The following is a 20639-nucleotide window of genomic DNA, read 5'->3' as shown; positions in this document are numbered from 1 at the left end:
ACTGAATCCAAGTTTGTTGAAGAAGTCCCAGCAGGTATTCTGCAGCTTCCAGAACTGAATTTAAAATCAATCTGTCACTTGAGGTAAATTTTTCCCTTCTGTGTATAAGCGTAAAATCATTCATGAAAATGACTTTGGACTTTGTGTCCCAAGAGCCAGAGATGCACACAGCTACTCTGTGTGAGATACTTAACTATCACATGCCGTTTTCCTAAGAGCTAATTTTTTGTGCCATATAAATATTTTCACCATCTTCTTTCTAATGCTACACATACAACGTAATAGAAGGAAATAAGGGGAAAGAGGTGACTTGTGAAAAAGTTTGTAGGTTCTCTGTTGCAGTTACCATGATCATCTGGGAGTTCATTGCCAAAAAAAACCCACAAGAACTTTTGCAGAGTCCAGCTATAATATTTGGAAAAATATTCCTGATCATTAGTTTCCTTCCCACATTACAGGGATTCTGCTGCACTGAGGCCTAGCGTACGTCACTGGGGGAATTCACCTGCGTTTGAGTAATGCTTATAGTAGCTCTGCAGTCTGCATCAAGTAAAATCAGGCATCTTGCACTTTAAGTGCAACAGTTCTCCAAGACATTTCATTGAAACAAGACTCATTTTACAATAATAGTGTATTACTACAGGACAGAGGCATTGTCTGTTCTCTTCTCATATGGGATGTTTGCCAGATTGAGAGTTGTCACTACAGTTGTATCTTTATGAAGATCCAGAACATAAATAGGAGATGTAAAAAAATACACTCAGAATTTCATCGGCTATTTATCTTCTGACAAAATTTTCTGGAAGATGTCTTTCGTTGGTTGAGAGCCATGTATATAGTAGGCAGGTCTAATATGTTTGAAGAACCTCTTTTCTTTATTTAACCAAAGTGATTCTTCAGTTAAGCACTCATTTCTGTTTAAGAATGGGTAGTACAAACCCATAAACAAATCATAAATTGACAGAGGTGATAGAAACAATGTTATTTGACATGTTAGCTTCCTCTTGTATTTGCTTTCTTACTGTTAACCATGTTAACAATTGCTAAGAGGTTTTATTTTAAAATAAAAAATGAAAAACCAAAGCCCACCAACCTTACTGAGGACAAATTAATTATCCTACTTCCACTTCTGATTTATTCTCATTTTCAACCCTAGCTGCCATGTGCAGGTGTTGGTATGTTGGAGAGGATACAAAATACCAGAAGAAAACAGCTTGTGTGACAAGACAATGAGGGGGAACATTTGAAATGAGTTGTTTTACACCAAATAACTATACTTCAAAGGTTGGAACTTCTATCACCAAATTCTCTCCCAAAGGAAATTTCCTCCTTCATAATATGTGTACTACTTGAATAGAAAACAACAATTGTATTCACATATGAAAACAAGGCTGTGCCTACTTTTCCCCTCTTATCTCCCGAAAGAAAAGTCAACAAATAAGTGATGAATAAATACTTGTTGGAAATGGTTGTGTGCACATTGGATGTAAGTAGAAAGCTAATTCCGAAAAGAAACCCATAGCACTGAATACTGAGTTTGTCATGTAACCAGTTTTGGGAAAGATAATGAATAAAGCAGGAAAAAAAGTTCAAAAAATTTAGCCCCAGTATGCACTGTCATTTCAAGCAGATGGTCTCTAAGATGATTATATTTTTAGTAGTTTCTAAATGAAATATGGTAGCTATATAAAACAAACAAAAACTTCTGTCAACAGTTAAGGCTGCTTGAATAATTGTGATAATTTTAGCAGCCTTCTGGGCAAGAAGGACTAGTTTCCAGGGGTTTAAATTTTTCATTTGCTTTATACAAGTCTCTTTTAGGTGGGGGAAAAAGTGAGCTAGAGAAAGAGAGGATTTTTTTTTTTAAGAACAGCAAGCATGCAGCTGTTAACATTTACTTGAAAAATTTAATTTCTTTTTTTTTTAATTTGGCTTAATTATGGAAAGTTAGGCAGGCTACTTAATGAAGTCAACTGGCAGAGGTCTTGAGAAGGGAGGAGGACAGGAATTTCTTGAAGACAAAGGTACAAAACTATCTGGAACATTTTGCATAGACGTGGGGGAACTTTCAGGCCATGGCTCCAAGCATACCTATATGACAAAAAACACATATTAAAATAGATAGCCAAACAAAAAGTAAGAGAAAAAAACTAGGAGGAAAGGAAGGTATGCTGTAGAGGTCAAGAGCTGGAATAAACTGGGTTGCACCATGGAAAGATAACTGAAATTAGATAGGGAAATATCTTTTATTGCCTACCAACAGAATGTAGTAGTAGGGTCAGTACTTGATGAAGATAAGGGTCAGATTAAAGGAAGGGAGAATGATAATGAAAATCAAATCTGCCTCCATTTCTGTGAAACGTCTGATATTATGCCACATTGAAATTAGTTAAACTGGCAACATATGAGGATCCAATCCCTAGTAAAATTATAAAGTGGAATGAAGCAAAATTTGAAACTGTAGTTAATATCCTAAACAAACACTAGCTATGCCTGTGACCTTTATTAACGTCCCCATGCTTACAGAATCTGAGTGAGGTGATCCACACAGATGGCGAAACAAGCCACAAGGCTGGAGTCAATTTGAGGAGGTGCATGGCATGCAGTTTTTGAGAATGCTAACAAAGTACCTGTGTAGCTGATCCAAAAATGAAGAGTAAGCTAGCATCAGTACATTCAAGATCTTCCGCTATTGTCTATGTTTCCCTTGCAATACCAACACTAAGTTGTTCAGGTACTACGAAGCTGGTGAAGGGTCTGGAGGGTCTGACCTATGAGGAACGGCTGAGGGAGCTGGGGTTGTTTAGCCTGGAGAAGAAGAGGCTCAGAGGTGACCTTATTGCAGTCTACAACTACCTGAAGGGAGGTTGTAGTGAAGTGGGAGTCGGCCTCTTCTCCCGGGCAACTAGTGATAGGACAAGAAGACGTAGCCTCAAGCTTCGCCAGGGGAGGTTCAGGTTGGACATTAGGAAGAATTTCTTTTCAGAAAGGGTTATTAGACATTGGAATGGGCTGCCCAGGGAGGTGGTGGAGTCACCATCTCTGGATGTGTTTAAGAAAAGACTGGACATGGCACTTAGTGCCACGGTCTAGTTGACAGGGTGGTGTCAGGGCAATGGTTGGACTCGATGATCCCAGAGGTCTCTTCCAAACTGGTTGATTCTGTGATTCTGTATCACATACACATGTCAGAAAGTAAAGGAGTTGCAGACTTAAGAGAGATTGTTAGTAACAGAGCTGAGTGCACTGGCTATATGGGATCACTTAAAGGTGCTGCTGAATATGGACTATGTACTGCATATAAACATTTGCTTGAATTCTGCCAGAATTTTCTTTTTTCTGCTACTGTAAATGCTGATGACACACAGAAAAGTAAAACCAAAATTCCTGTTACCTCTATATCTGAACTGACTTTAAAAAGGCTACAAAATAAGTTTTAAAAGCACAGGTCTCCAGCTGTTAACTGAGGATACCAGTCGCTTCTACACAGCATGGGAGAAGCAGGTGTGATGGCTCTGTCTACTCTCCATCCATTGGTCACAGTGAATCTCATGAGAGCTTGGGTTCTTATTTCTGATTTACATTATTAGAGCAGAACATTCACATCTGATCAAGCAGTTGGCGTAGGCAAGCACTGAAACCCAGAGCTATTCCCGTCTCAGCAGCATTCCCCAAAGGCAGCGCTGTGAAGACGCCTGCTATAAAGAACCATATGCTTGACAAAGACTGAACTACCACCAAGCATTTATCAAAGAAGGAGAATGCACAATTTTTAGATATATTTATTACAAAAGTGTATGTTTAAACCAGACTGGTCTGTATGTGCCTGCCTGACTTAACACGCATGCATACATGTAAGACAGTCAGACTGGTGAAGGAGAGGTTTTCACATACAAAGTGGTGCTCAAAGGCAAAGACTACAATCTGAGCTAAGGATAATCTTTCCTAGATTTCATCTCCTATACATTGTGGCATTGCTAATGCCAGCCTACAAGACTTTTTGCTGCACTTATGCCTACAGAGATATTCTTCTGTTTGCTCCCTCCCCCCTCAAAAAAAAAAATTTTCAATAAATAAAGCCTGAAAAACTCTTGCCTCATTTCTGCAAGGACAGCTGTGAGAATGGTTTTCTGGTAGTACCAGGAAAAACCAAACTCTAAGTAGCTCAGGAATAAACACAAGGAGAACTAATCAAGAACCAAGAGAAGATCAAAGAAAGAACTACCTCCCATGTTTAAAAGGAGAAATTTACTTCTATTAAAAATATCTGGAAGGGAATATACCAATACTACAGAAATCACTCTCTAAGGACTTTATCTTGGCATATTTAAAAAGAGCAAAGACAAGATGTTAAACTTAACTGGTAAAAAAAATGAAAAATACCTGAACATAATCCACAGACAAGGATTGTGATATAAAGATGAAGAAGCCATCTAACAGCTTGTTCCCTCATTCTCTTTCTGTGATTCTATGACAGCTGGTCAAATAAAAGTGAACACATACTTATTACACTTAATTTATTGGGAGTTAAATTTGAAGTATTTCCTTAAAGTATTTTCCTTTTTCAAACATACTTCAACATATGCAAGCACATACATATACACAGATTGTCAGCCTGGTCTGAATGATGTGCTGCAGTTTAAGAGGAGGCAGAACTACTGTATTTGCTCTAAAAATGTAACACATGAATATTGGGTACCTTTAGCACACAATTTTAGAAATAAAATACAGAGCTGTCAATCTCTGTTCCGCTCACCTTGGAAAACCCTCAAAACCCTTCACCACATTGTCTTCTCTAGTCAAACTTGACCAAAGAAGTGTACAACGACAAGCAACTGATCACCTTCATCTTCAGTCCCATGCTGATACGAACAACATATACCCACAAGATGTAGTAACAGCAGGTTTGAGTCTAATACAAACGCCTTAGGGCAGCAATGAACCCTTAGCAGAGAGCTCCCTGTACTTCTGTTTTGTCCTTTCAAGAAAGATAAACCAAACCCAGACTACTGGAAAAGTTAGGAACAAAGTAATCTGACATAGTTTAGGCTAAATTTGGAAGCACCAGAAGTGAGGACAGAGAAAAGGCACTGTAGATGTACCTTCTATGAGTAAAAATGTAAGTTCTAATGAAACAAAGAAATCCATCTATGTTATTGTTTCTTCTAACCTGAAAAATGCAGCTTGTGCAGGGTGCTCTGTATGACCGATGCAAATGCATACAGAGTAAATGTACACATCTCACCAAACCTGCAATTCTTGAATCTCACAAATCTTCATCATTTGTTTCTTCCTCTAATGGAGTTCTTAACACTTTCTGAAGAGCTCCTGTTGTAAAAGCAGTGTGCTTGTCAAATGGCTTCGTAACATTAAAAAAAGATCTCAATAACCTCTTCATTTCTGGATTGCTTATTTTTTTTTAATACATGTATAAAATATTTACATACTGTAAATTTGATTTGCAGGCAAAAAGTTGTATGAATGGTACAAATGGAATCAGAAAGAGGAGAAAGCATTTCACTACAGAGTCTAGTGACACTTGAGGTATGGGAAAAGTTTATTTCAGAGCTTGTCAGCACTTGAGCAGGCAAACATAAGAGACATATGCTCAGCCCAACACTTATGATTTTCATTTGAGTAACACAGCAGATCTACTTATCCAGGCATACTGAGACCTGTTAGTATATGCAGTGTTAGGATACTATCTGCCATACCTGGACCCACTTTACTGGATCAATAATTTCACTTACGTAAATGGGCAACACTTTGCATTCTGGCGTTCTGGCAACGTACCATTTAAATATTTAAGTGTATAATACATGAGCAGTCAACAATATTTGACTGCACTTCAATATACACTTTATTTTCAGTTAAGCATGTAGCTTACGTCTCCCCTAGATTTCAAATTTAGCACAGCTGAACGTAAACCAGCTGTACAAACATTTGACAATCCTGCTGAAAATCTGGACGCTGCTCTTGGGTTATGACATTTTCCTTGGCTTACGCTTCCAAGTGGCCTACACTAGAACCACCATGCAGTACTGTTTACACGGATTCACCACAAATGTGCTTTTTACAGTGTATTTGTGCCTGCTAATGAGGTGAAGAGGAGGATGTGCTGTGGCAGATGCAGAGGATTCCTGCCCAGCTCTGCCAAGAAGCGATGGAGATGCTCAGCGTGTCCCAAGCCTTTAACAGAACCACAAACCTGAAGTCTCGGGGCTAATCCAGCACTTCAAAAAAATCACCTCTCCAATAAAGCAAAGGGCTAAAACTATCTTGTACAATAGCAAATATACTCTCCTGCAGTTCTGCCTTTGTATCCTTTTTATGTTCTCCAGTAATGCATCACTTTTCTGTTTTTACATTACTACCTGTGATTTAGATTTTAAAATAAGAAAACTATAAGAAGTGAGCTTGTGAAGAGGCAAGCTGAGAACTACTTCAATATAACAAAAATGGTCTGGAGCTGAACTGTCTGTAGATTTCATTTTCATCTTAAGAGGAAAAGATTTTTAAGATGATACAGTTGCGTAAAGATTATCTAAAGACACTGGCCCACGTGGTACTATTTACAGGTCTAGGTTACTGCCTCCAACACCACACAATTACATTCAGACTTATCTGCTCAAGGTTACCCTGATTTCATTTACAAATATCTTTTTAACTGAAAGGTATTTATGAACCTTTATGAAATAATCTTTCACGCTATTGGTACGAATCTATAAATATTTAATTCCCTTGCTCACAATGAGGGAGCTTTTAAGAAAAAAGTTGCCTGTGTCCTGAGGTAGCCACACTACGCCAAACCCTGTCGTGGATGGTATAATGTTATCCTTCTCTAGACTGTGGGTGGGGAGCAAAGAAAAATTAGAGACTTCAGTGCTTTAGGATAAAATTTGCCATTTGTACTATTTGGTTTGTTTAATGGTTTGGTTTTTTCTTTTTTTTTTTTTTGGTTAGAAAGTGGCATTCGTCTTTTGGGGCTCTTGAGCTGAAACAGTCTTGAAAACCTTGTTTTATCTCTTCCTCTGCAGGCATTTGCATATACAGGCACTGCTTCTGCAAAGGCGAGTAAGAGGCAAATTAGGTAAGCTATCAAGATGTCTTTAAGCTGCCTAATTTATCTCCTTTCTCCCTGCAATGCATAACATTTTTCTGACCCCCTACTACAGAAGGGCCTTACAGTAGCTTAATACATTGCAGCTGTGAAAATATGCCAAGTTAACTCTTCCCTGAGAGACCAGTTTACACTTGCTTCTCTCTGTCTAGAGGAGTTCACACTTCACACAGAAGATTTCAGAAGACTGTGAAATGTTGTTCAGCAGCAGAACAGCTGTTACAGATGTGGCTATGCTTTCCTCACAGATCAGAAAGGTGGAAATGTAGACAGGAGATTAAAGCAGTAGACAGACTTAAGGGATTCCAGCCTTGACTCTGTCATTGACTTACTTTGTCAGACACAGTCATTTAGTTTAATGCCTTTCTTTGAGGTCTGATAGATTGTCTGTTTCTGGAGACCTGTAAATCAGTATTGTCTCCTTTTCCAGAACTAGCGTTCCCATTCAGAGGCTCTTAAACCTTTCCATATTTCAACAACAGGAGCAAAAAGCTTTTGAGGTCCTGCTCCCATCTGACCATGTAGAAATGTATGCTTTCCAAAGAACAAACATTACTCCACAAAACCCTGATTTTCCTACGAAAATGGGAGGAGCACTCTAGAGAGGAAGACATTTATTTTATTTCCCCACATGCACCAAGACACCTAACCATTGCAGCTATAAAAAAGTGCAAAAAAGCAGCAGGAACGATTTAGCATTAGCCTAACAGCACCAATGTTAACAATTCAAACTGTGCTCATCTGCAGGAGAGGAAGCTGGCACACACGATACACCTTAAAGTCTCAGAGCATCCACATTATTTTTTGAACTAACCACCACCACAGGGGTTCCTCAAAGGTTTTGGGGCACTCCACCTCCCTCCAGTCGAAGCTTTTAATGTCATATTATTAAGTACAATGAGTTTCACGATAACTGATGTGACAAGACATGGATCATCTCTCCCCCTGGCTCTCTTTGTTTGATCAAGCCGCTGGCCCCAGCAGACCCCCTGAGTCACACGGCGGTGAGTGGAGAACTGCTTCTACCCTTCCCCAGCAGGAATGGTGGAAACTCAAGGTTTTTCAGGTTCCGGGAAATAAAAAAGCAATCGAACTGTATGTTTGCCTCCTAACTGCAAATAAAAAGCATAGGCAGATCGCCATGTGGGTCACCTGCAGACTGCCATGGGAAAGGAGGGAGCACTACAACCAGAAACTGGGTATTTTCGATGTGTGCAAACAGCAGACAACACGAAATGCCAACAGTGCATACAGTTTGGCACAAGCTGCAGAAATACTTTCTACAGCTGGGGTGGGGGCATGGAAAGGGTGTCCATCTGAAGTACTAGAAGGTATTAATCCTAAATATCTTATGATATCTCATTCTTTAGTGATTACTCCATCGAGTGCACTTTTGACTGACTTTGTCACTGCATGGCAGCAACTCTCACCTTATCTCCACACATACATGCCCAGGCATCATTCTTATCTAACACTTTGCAGCACTCCCTGTCTTTCTGAATATAGTAAACTCTTCAAAGTAGACAATCTTTTGATGCTTAAATAATGAATATTAAACAATAAAACTTAAAGCTGACTCAAAATATCATACAAATTGATAAGCTCCAGCATTTGCCCTGAAACACTCAAACACCAAGCCTGTAAAACCAAGAGAAAAACCCACATAAATTTCTAATACTGAATTAAAAAAAATCAAACAACAAACTGTTCTCATTTTCTTTTCTTACATCTAGACTCATTCAATCTTTCAGAGAAGCAGAGGAACTAATTCTGTTCATTAAACTTGCAAGCTGTATGATTCTATAAATGCACTTGAATTTGATCTTCTTGTCAAAGGGAAATACAGACTAATGGCTTTTCTTTGCTGCCTTTATTTCAGTTTTCATTAAGCATGAAAAAGTGGTCTCCTGAATGCTAGCTTGATGTATCTCAGTGTACAATCACCAAAACAATGTAATAATGCAAGATATACTTGAAAGGAGACAGAAAGTTCATGGGATCAATAACAAGAGTCAAACTGTTAAAAAACTGCTCAAATGGAAAGGTGTTGGATGGAAGGAAAAACATCCACCAGTAATGAATAGTGACACTCAAATACTATTGCTACTTCCCATCACATGCTTTTCATCTACTTCAAAGCACTGTAGAAATTCTAGGGAACTCTCCTAATTCAGGACATAGATAACATCATCTTCATGTCAGGCATGCGTAAAGAGAGACAGCACCTACATGCCTCTCTCACAGGGGAAAATAAAAAAAAATTGGCAAAAGTTAGAAGAGCCACTATTAAATCCTCAGCCCTGGTTTTCATCTCTCTGAACCAAATACACTGATACACTGTTAGCTGACTGCAAAAGGTTTTGAAGAATATAAAAATGCAGAGGATCTGGAGAGCATTTTAGGGGAGTGCAAGACAAGAAAAGACCTTCTGGGCCATCAAAGCCAATTTCTGACTGCAAGTCTCTTGCTCTTTGGCACGTATGATGCACCATACATTGCTCAAGCTAAAGATGGCCTCATATAGGGAAATTTTAATCAAGCTCAGATTTTGACCTTAATAACAGTTTCAGTTTATAAATGGAAAAAAAAAAAAGTCACACACATCCATTTAGAAGGGGTGCTTTTTTGTTGTTGCTGTTTCTAACAGTGTATTTCAATCATGACCTATTCTACTCAAAGCACTAACAAATGTAATACCCTGTTCAGAGTACTAAATCAGAAAACACGGCTGGACTTCCACACTTGCAGGGAGGAGTAAAAGGAGAAAAGATGGTTTCTAGATGGGTATCTCACAAGATAACGTTTCTGTTCTCTGTCTGCGCCGCAGGATAACCCAGAATCTCCACAATGACACAAAAGCCAGCAGAAGAATGACAAGCTCATCAATGGACAGATAAGACTAACAGAAAGTACTACTAGTGATACCAGTACAACATCAGGGAAATTCACAACCCTCAACTACTGTGACAGCAACAAAACCAGACCAAGAACAGCGTGTCTAATCTTAAAAAATAATGCAAAAGCCAAATTAGAGAAAAAATATTTTACATGGACGATACTCAGAGTTTATGGCAGAAGTAGGCTGCAGATTTGAAATAAAAGTAAAATAGACATCTCCTATGTATATTTGATAGTTTTACCGCAGTAAAATGCAACTCTCAGAAAAACATCCTTTGAACGGGGAAAACCAGCTCCTCCCTTAGTTGCCATCCTGTGGGGTGATACCTGGGACATGACTTTTCTCTCCTTGACAAAAGGAATGAGGCTGCAGACTGTTCTGCACAGCATTTCTGCAGAAATATTTCCAGCTGAACTGTGAAACACTGTAGATATCTAATAAATCCACTGCAGAAAATAATCATGCTATTGATTCAGGGCAATTGCCCTTATTAATGAATGATAGAAATACTGCCAAGGATCTGTCATTTAGAAATCAGAATCGATATCTTAAAGAGGTCTTTGAAACTCAAATATATTAATGGAAAATATGTGCCTCAATCTATCAAAAATATTTCCTTGGCCTGCGGAAGTACAGCTGCCTACAGAAGGATGAGTTACTCGTATGGTACTTAGTTGCATGGTACTTACTTCCATTCAGCACGTTTGGGGTGGGATTTTTCATCTGATATACTGAATTCCAGTGCCCATTACCTTCACTGATCCAGGAATTTAGATGGTGTGTGATACCCTGCAATATATTCTGCCAACTGCAAGAAGTACAGACTGTGAATCGCACCTTTCCCTTTTTCACCTCAGAGCTAACTCCTTTTCAGACTTTCAGTAACCTTTTCCCCCTAAATTTTCTTATTTAAGTGGAAAGAACAATGCTACTCCCTCCGACTCTGAAACCGTCCTCTATGTGTTCAGCTGACAGCATCGACTCCAGCGATAAAAACCTCCAGTAATTACATCCTATAGCTCTAACACAAATGATTGCCTCAGACTTCAGCAACCGAGCTCAGATCATGGTTACATACAACCAAGCAACTGATTTTATAGTTGTTTATAAAATGATTTCTGATATATTTAGAATTAAAAGTAGTTTAAACTGTGGTTAAAGACTTAAGCATTGATTCTGCAGTATGCACAAGTCATGTAGCATGTGTACCCTATACAAATCTATTAGCTTTTGAGTAGATTACCACTTAAGAAATTAGATTTTGCTCTATAACACTTCCACAAATGAATAGTGGGTTCATTTGCTAGACTGATTAAAATTTTAATGACAGGTGGTTCCAGTCATCTCTATCAACCCTCATTCACAGACAATGAACCCATTCTTATAACCATTTATTTGCTTCCCTCCCCTCCCCTGAGATACACTCGGATCAAGGCTGGACAGCATAACCCGCTTTATGGAAGACAGGAGCATGGTTCCACAGAACAGACACAAGAGCTGTCTAGGCTGGCAATCAACCGCCTGTCACACATGATACAGAAGCAACCTTTGATTTATTTTCCCTTCCCTTTCCTTTTTTATTAGTCACCAATGTCTGCAAGCAGAAAAAATATGTTTCTTACACATCCTTGGTTTTAAATTTTTGGTCATTTTAGGACAAATCTGTACGATTTTGAAATTCGCATTTCAAATTGCTGCTGCAAATTTCAAAGTCAAGTTGAAACACAACAAAGTCCACAGATTTTTCAGCTGTGTTGTTTGCACAAGGGGAGGCTGGGAGTGGGAAAAGTCTGAGATCTTTTTAGGTACGTGTCAATACTTGCTGTTCGTAAGTTTTCTTCTAATGGCAAATACGAATTCACATAGGAGTCAGTGTTCTTGATATAACTTGATAAAAATGAAACTGATATCCATTTTCATTAAAACTCAGTGTGGAAAAGCCATGGAACTGTTCTGCAACAGAGGATATTATATCTGCTGTTATTTATTAGTGGAGGAATCGCTATATAGGCTATTGCAATTGTTTTTCTCTGTTTCGTAAAAATATCTCCCTCTTCTATGTTTTTTCATTTGAGCATAAAGGAAGGTGACAATACAGCAAAGCTCTGTAGGCAACATTATTGCAGATGAAGTTCAGAGCACACCACGCTTTTTAACCAGGGATTGCACTTTTTAACCACTACTTTAATTTATACTGGAGTCTCTTTCACTCCGAAGTCCATGGAAGAAATATTATGCTCAGAGATGGCTTATAAAGAATTTCTATATATGAATTTACATGCACAAATCAAATTATCATATCAGATTTTCCCAGAAGCTAATACTAATTTACATTAAGGAGAATTTCTGCAGCCGCCTTTTCACACTTGTGAATGTCTGAGATGTACAGCAAACGTGGGTATTTTTGGAACATAAAAAATTACATATTTGTTGGCAAACTCCTTAAGGCTTTCAGTCTTTCAGATGGGGGTCAAGTAATTCTGCGTTCTTTGGTTTTCAGTACTTTATCGCGACTATGCACCTGCAATATTATAAGTGGTATTTAGTGTATATGCGTCCAGCGTGTAAGTGCTTAGTTCTTTCCTCCCTTAAAACATACTGAACACAAATTTCAGCTTGCTGACAAACAACAAATAAAGTTAGATGTGCACAGCAAATAAAGTCTCTACCTTCATTTGCTGCATAGTGAGATCCAAAATATTTTATCTTTTGTGAAGAGCACAAGACACCTTAATGTTATAATCACTTCAGTATGAATTACAGATATGTAATTGTCAAACTGGCAACCATATATTTTACTTGTACAATATATATTTTAAGAAGAAATTACGTACGTTAATTAGCTACTTGTGCCCATTTTAATTTCAGAATAGGAAAACTGAGAAAATTTCCAGCAAAACAATAATTACAGAGATTCTGAGTACGCTTCCCATTGGCTTTGCAATATATTAATTTCTCAAGCTTTTGTATAACTGATTACATCTTTTTTTTTTATTTCTACGAGTAAATAGCAAAACTAATTAGCTGCACACTATTAAGTTAATGCACATTTATCTACAACAATTCAATTCTGACTGTGAAATAATCTTTCTAGCCCATAATTACACTCCAGCTTAATTATCATAATTTCCACAGCACATTCTTTAATAAAGAAGCTGACATAAGGGTTGCTCTTAAATAGCAAGGATATTCTAGACAAGTAAAAAAAAAAGGAGACAGGCAGAGCTGCATTAAAGATCTATTATATTATCAAGGTAGTGCATGTAACACAGAATACGAATTCAATAATATCTAAACTATCACAAGCATCTGAAGCTGCTTTTGCAGAAGATAAGCAAAACACTTAAAGGGCTTGAGATGTCCCTCAGCAACTTCACTAGAAGTGGTCCCACATCCTTTGCAGCTCCTTCATCCCGTCACTACATCTCATCCCTCTCACTAAGGGCAGCCAGCAGATAACTCATTATCTCATTCAGTGTATTAGTTTCCTTCAAAAAAAATGCATAAGGTCTTGCATCTCTTACACTAACTTAAGCAAGGGCAGTCAATTCCCACTGAAGAGAGTCACTGTAGGTGAAAAGACAGATCAGTCTCCAGGCTCGTTTAGTCTTTGGTTTGCTGGTAAGGATTTAGCAGTGAGAATCCCAGTTAGTAGCAGCTGGGCCTCTTATGGACACTTATTCTCTGGTAATTGGGCTGACAACACCAAACTAGTTTTCTATGAGCCAGTGTGGACAACGTGTGTGCGGAGTTATGTGGACAACAGCACCTGAGTACTGCTGTGCTTGATGTGAACAACGAGTTTTGGAGGAAAGGCTCTGCCTCCCCTCATCAACCCTCTGACTCATCTTGCTCTTCTCCTGCCTAAGCCTGTGATGTGCTGGCTGTCAGCGTATATCAGATTTATACGTCTGGGCTATGAAATGTAACCTCTACTGTAACACAAACAGCCACAAGTCTCTCCTGACAGTGAAGAAGTAAAATGAAAAAAATATTTGCTTGTGTCTTCATCTAACCGTTTCTAAATACTGGTAGTTTAAAATGAACTGTTATCTGAATTGCCCTTGGGTTCTGTGAAGGATTTTCACTAAATATATGCTGTTGGTGATGATGTCCTTGCTCTCTTCCATAGTTACGAATGGTATAAAGATAATTTCACCTGTGAAGGATTACCCTCTATTGTGTGAGATGACAAAAGACACTGAGTAAGATTTTAAAAATCACCAAGGTGATTTAAAGCCAAAGTCCTATTTTCATGTAACCTCATAAAGGATTTTAATTTAATCAGGTTTGCAAAATGCTTAAGACTCTCCTGAAAATGTACACTTCAGCTTTTAAATCACACACCACTTTTAATAACTTTACTCGCTCTAATTAACTTTTTATTTTGAGGTTAGTACTATTAAGCAAGACCAGGACCCAAACGATCTTTGCATACTAATCAGTCACTGACTCCTGCTGCTGAAATGTAACATGTGAGATGTCCTAAAAATTCAACATAAATTCAGAGCAACGGAAACCGATAAATCGGTTCTTGGAGAAAAACAAATCAGCAATATCTATTTCAAGTTACTGCTTTCTTAGGAATACGTACAACTAGGCAAATTCTGCTTGATTGGAATTTAAGATAAGGAAATCCATCATAAATGAAGTCCTAAAGTAACTTTTGTTTTTATTCAGACATGTAAATGATGCATCAACTTCTGTATCCAGACTATATAAACACAGCCAGTTCAAGAGGTTTCAAAAGCACAAGGAAAACTGAAGAAGATGCTTCAGGAAGCTGCTCTGCTGCTCATCCTGCCATCCCCCCGGGAGTGATGCAACCTGATTTTGAGGCAGCCCCCCTTTAGCAGAAGCGGGGAGATGGGCAGCGAGGCCATCGCTAACCAGTTCTGCACCTGCAAAACCTGCGTGGCCTTTCAGCCCAGGGCTGCGTAGGGGGATGCTCCCAGGACAGGCATCTTGCTGCCCATTCTGAACCAGCACCAGCTAGGTCTCCTTATGGCCATAGCTTCGCAGTTGCAATGCAAAGCCAACAGCAGCTGAGCCTTTTGTTTAAAGCCATCCCTTGACCTGGAGTTAAACATGTCAGAAATTAAAAGGTAGCTTGTCAGAAGCCAAGTAATAACCCTTTCTAGAAGGTTAACTTTTCTTGTTATAGTTAAGACCAGAATATACAAGCGATAAAATTAGTCATCATTTCCTAGGGACTTTAATTATCTTTTCTAATACAATTTCATTTTAGCTATCTGTTTAAAATCAGGTTATCTAAAAAAAACCCTAAGGTAGCCAAGATTATCAAGAGATGCTAATGATTTTAGCTGCCAAACTACCGAGGCCTGGCTGTAAATGAGTCTCCTTTGTCAAGCTGTGCACCCAAAATTAGTGCATCTAAAATTACTAGCCAATTTTAAAAATCTTGGTCTGCTATGTTTGTCTTGTTCTTTCTCCTTTGACAGCTATTTAGCTCTGCCAGTTTTTCTTTCCAGAGCATCAGAGCACTGAGAAGAGAAGAAAGAAATTCAGCTTCAGCCTTCAGTCCTGCAGCTTTGAGTCAGGAGATAAAGAGTTATGGCTTGAAGACATGAGATAAGAGCAAAGCAATATACTCACAGCCACAAACTCAATGAATTAAACTAAGAAAAAAATGGTGTAGGTCAGGCAGAGATCATGCAGAGTAAGCACAGCAAGAGACAAGGAAATTGGAGGCATAAATGTATTGTTATCTCTTCCATGTCATTTCATCTCTCTATACATCTGTTTTGCTACCTATAAAAAAAGGCCCTTCTGAAAGGCTCTTCCAAAAGATTTTTGAGAGCTTGCTGTAAAAATCACTAACTCCAGGGCAAAATATTATCACCAGCGCTGCCTCAAAGGTGCAGAGTAGTCACCGAGACTTGGATGGTTTTAAAGAGGGTGAAGATCTAACACAAAAAGAACCATCAGGAGGCAGATTATTGACTACAATCTGTTAAGCAAGCACTGTGCAAAAAGCAAATGAGAGAAGTTTAGTAAAAGGCAATTTGTTTCACATGCCTAAAGAGGTTCTGTTTTTCATTTATGCTGTCAGGTGTTTTCCTCTTGCCCTAAAAATTGAATTTCCTTGGAATAGGTTCCTCATACCTCAATACTGAGAACTGACGCTAACTGGAGAATATATACATAATACATATATATAGAGAGAAAGAGAGGCTTAAAAAAAATCCTCAGCTTATTAAAAATAATCCCAGTGTATGCAGCTGCAAGAACGGTCAATCACAAATACTTACTGAGGATAGGACTTAATAAAATGACACCTTAAGCCAGCATTTCACCTGTTCTTTTACCAAGCTGTCAATAAAATACATGAATGCCTCTCACAGCTGAACACTTGGGGAGGTTTCATGACTGTTTTAGCAAGTTAGGCTTGCTCTTAATTTTAATGTGATAATGGAATGACTCATCGATACAGAGATGTCAAAAGGAAGACTCATCTGCCTGAAAAGTTTTTACTTTACATACTCTCAAGAGCAATTTTGTGTCAAATCTTGAACGGGTCTGGGATGTGGAAACAGTATAGCCGAGCACTTATCTCATACCACTCACCAGACTCACCAATACCTATCAGCCTTTATCGTCATCTATTCAGCTGTCTCAATTGTTTACCAACTAGTAAACACGTCAATTCTACTCCCACCATCTTCCATAAAAACACTTTCACCATTCACTATAACCAGGTAAGAAGCTTATATTTCTGGAGAATGTTGCTAGCCTTGGCGCTGATTTCCTTCTGGGTCAAAAAGGGATAACACTTTGAACTGTCAAAATTTTAGTTATCGACATGATTGCTCAGCACTAGATTTACTTTTCAGACACTTTAATTTTTATATTGAAGCCACACACTTACATGGCATGTTGTATTCTATTCTAAGTGATAACAAAATTAAATTATCAAAGAGTTTCTTTTCTAACTGAAATTAATTGCTGCCTATTTTATTAATTACAATTTATGGGTTAGAGTTTGACATTGCATTTTGTCCAATGTACTTTTTTTCATAAATGTTATCTACAACTGCACAAGGCACAGCATCAGACTCTCAGGTGCCTGCTTCATAAGGAAAGTTCAATGTAAACGAGGGAGAATGAGGAACACGATATGTACTTTTCCCTTATCCCGGAGAAGACTTTTGAGAGTTGGAGATCAAATACGCTGCGTGCCTGTTTAATGAGTAATTAACTGATCCTGGAAGGAGGACACAAGTTTGGTAGAAGTGCTCTGGGGTATTGATCAAGAGGTAACATTAAACCAGGAAACAGGTAACTGAACTAATCAAGCCATTTTTGATCTTCTTTTATTCACAGTTCTGTAATCATTAAGTAATCATTAAGAACACATTTATTACCACATTAAGCCTTCTCCTATGTCTCTCTAAGACTACCTTCAGTTGATTGTAAAACTCATGAGCCAAACAAGGTTTCCCTAAGAGTTTATTGAGATACCGCAGGCCTAGCTTCTTCTTGCCTTCTACATATTTCAGAGTAAGGGTGATAAGGAAAAACTGCTTGAAAAGGCATGCTGTGAGGTAAAGTTGAGCCCTGCACATTTAAAACATACCCACTGACTTTTTCTTTGGTGGGTAGCCAAATGCCCATGATCTCCAGGTATGACTGGGCTAATTGACAGGCAGTTCCCTACACATCGAAGTGTTAAATCAAAGAACTACACCATAGTTTACTGTGATGATTCAGCATAATCTGAACAGGTCGAAGCCCCATTCGAACTCAGGAGGAGGCAACACCCAGATATACTACCCTCCGTGACTACCTCATACCATGTGAACCCCAGAGAAGACCGGAAGTCAGCCAGAAGCCTGGCCAAGCTCCTGAATGTTCCTCTGGAAGGAAACCTGCATCTGCCCACCCAGAATGTGACTGGAGCAGGGGTATCCAGCCCTTAAGGATGCACTGACTGAAGTAGCAGCTGAAATGATCAGAACACTTCTAGCAAATCCCACTTTGTAGAGATAACAGCTCATGAAATTTTGAAGAGCAATGAAATTGCTCATTAAAAAAAAAGGAAAAAAAAGGCATGACACCTACCACTACGTGACACCAAAGCTGCAGAATGTTACTTCTCTCCTTCTACTCTAAAACCTCCAGAGGTTTCCTAGAGTCATGTAAAAACCTTGAAGCATTTTTAATCTTTGTAATGAATTCCCAGAAATGAAAAATCTGTAAGAATTCAAACACTTCCTAGAGCTGTAATGGAGGCAGAGTACTAAGCAATAATTATGAATATTTTAATGTGAACTGTTTTGAACCATACTGCACAATGATGTTTTAGGACTTGCTATTGCTGAAACTCAGATATGACGTCAGAAGTAAGACCATCCAGCACACAACTTAGTGACAATGAGAGTGATACAGCTTAAAAAACCTTATGGTTCTCTGTGAGATACAAGATTCATTTGGCAGTGCTGGAAGCTAAGGACTAGTCAAAGGACTACACAGAAAAATTAAATAATGACTTGTTTTCTGTAAAGATTTGGTTTAAGGTACACTCAGAGCAAGCTGGCCTTCAAGTATCTGTTGATACCCAAATTCTCATTTCAAAAGCAGGCATAGATATGGCAAGCAGACAAAAAAAAAAAACCCCAGCTATTCTCCCTTCCCCAAACAAAACCAAAAAACCTATATAGCTATCTGCTTTAAGAATGTAGTCCTACCATCCACAGATGAAAGGACATGGAAAAGATAACAATACATTTATGCAGAGCAGGGAGTTACCAAATTTTAAGTCCATAAGATCCACTGAGAGAAGTGGCAATTAGCTGCAGAACACTGCAGTCCTGGGACAGCTTTCTGAACCATACAGGCAGAGGATGCCAAGGCAGTACCAGCAGCTCCTAAGACACAAGAAAGTGGTGCCATAAAATGTCCCCAAGGCGCACTGAAATGTGCAGTCAGCCTGGAAAATGTGTGCTGCATGAAGTCTTCTTCAGTTAATCACTAGGATTTCTACATTTCCCTATAACCTTCTACTCTAGCTTTTACTCTTTAAACAAAATATTCACTTTTCATATTGAAGTTCTGCTACTGTTTTTATTTCAGTAAAGGACGTGAAAGTAGCAGAGATGATTTTCTTCTCCTTTAAATAGCCATCAATCTTAGGTACAGATACAGAAAACCTTACAAGTTACAGACACTTTATTTTTTCTAAAATCTTTCCACACACATTGAAACCGACAATTAATAGTGCTAAATTTTGTAGAAATACCAGTATACTAGAAGATAATGAGGTCCAACTGTCTAGCCAGGCACAGAAATGGGGGAAAAAATACAACATCACTAGCTTTACCATCAATTAGCTTTAAAAACCCACAAAGTTGTACACTGGAGGTTAAGCAAAAGAAGAACAAAACCAGAAGATGTCTTTCTGCACCAGTCAACTGGACCCTGAAGATCTAAAAATTTTCTAACATATATTTAACATGCCTTTTCTATTTTATGGGAAAAATAGTTGGAAAAACATTTATTTTAGTTTATATAAGACACTGATGTCCAAACACTTTTCATATTTTTAAACTAATTCAAGAACAGGGTCGTCTGAAGCAGATGAAAAACTAGCATCTAATACATATAACCATCTTTGTGTTTCTAAACACAGCAGTTTAAACAGTATCTTTGCAACAGGAAGGAGGTCAAGCTGATGCTACCCTTGCACAGAGGAGCCATGTCCGTACAAAGGGTTCTAACATGCGTTGTTGACACTTGGGAACAAGAGAGCTGTGTCCTGCTTCACAAAACAACTGAGTTGAGGACAGCCAGTTTCTGGAAGGATAACATGGCTTTGCATTTGCAATATTTATTAGAGACAAGTCTTAATTTGGAATTATATCAACTGCCTATCGTTGATACAGCACATGCTTATATAAGTTTTCTTTTTTCACTAATAAAACAAGAGGGACAGTATATGCCATTAACATCCCTATATCCAACTTTTTCTTTCAGACTGTACATACGTGGCTGTGACCATGAATTCAAATCAGGTTTAAGACATCTGCATAGGGAGTGCAAGTGTCTATTTAGCTTTTAAATGTTTCTTAGCCCTGGCTATATATGAAGCAAAAATGCAAACATTTACATTTCTTGGTAATAAAATGAGAAGTCTGCCCATTACATTTCTTATTTCTTTGTCACTGTAACAGAAATAATACACAAAATTTACATAATTAATACCTTAGTTCTTAAGAAAAAAACTAGTTAAGATTTTTTTTAAAACATTTTGATTAGGTATAGCACAGATTATATCACTTTTTTTTTATTTGCATCTGTGCAATTCTGTGCATCATAGTATGGTAACCATTGATCTAGGCAGATATTAAGTTTTTGACAGGTTACCAGGTATTTTTCTTAATGGAACTTAAGTTCAGTTCAATTGTTTGGCCATACATCTCTTTCACCACACAGCGCCAAGGAAAATTTGGGATCAGCGTATCGCACTAAAACCCGCAGTGGGGTAGCTGCTGGCATTTCAGCTCAATGGGGAAACGTGTGTATTTTACCTGCCAGAGCTACACAGCTCTGAACACACACCATTTATGTGCAATGACATTCTGTTAGCAAACTGCACTACTG

The 20639-nt window shown here is 38.3% G+C and overlaps 1 protein-coding gene across 1 annotated transcript in view; it reads right to left on the bottom strand.

Annotated features, from left to right (window-relative positions):
* CTNND2 (catenin delta 2) overlaps positions 1-20639 on the bottom strand; it is a 570838-nt gene that overhangs the window by 192368 nt on the left and 357831 nt on the right. The window lies entirely within an intron of this gene.

The sequence above is a fragment of the Nyctibius grandis genome, chromosome 3, assembly GCF_013368605.1.
Source record: "Nyctibius grandis isolate bNycGra1 chromosome 3, bNycGra1.pri, whole genome shotgun sequence".
Taxonomy (NCBI): Eukaryota; Metazoa; Chordata; class Aves; order Nyctibiiformes; family Nyctibiidae; genus Nyctibius; species Nyctibius grandis.
Note: the sequence above shows the minus strand (reverse complement) of the source record. Positions and strands in the feature narration are given on the sequence as shown.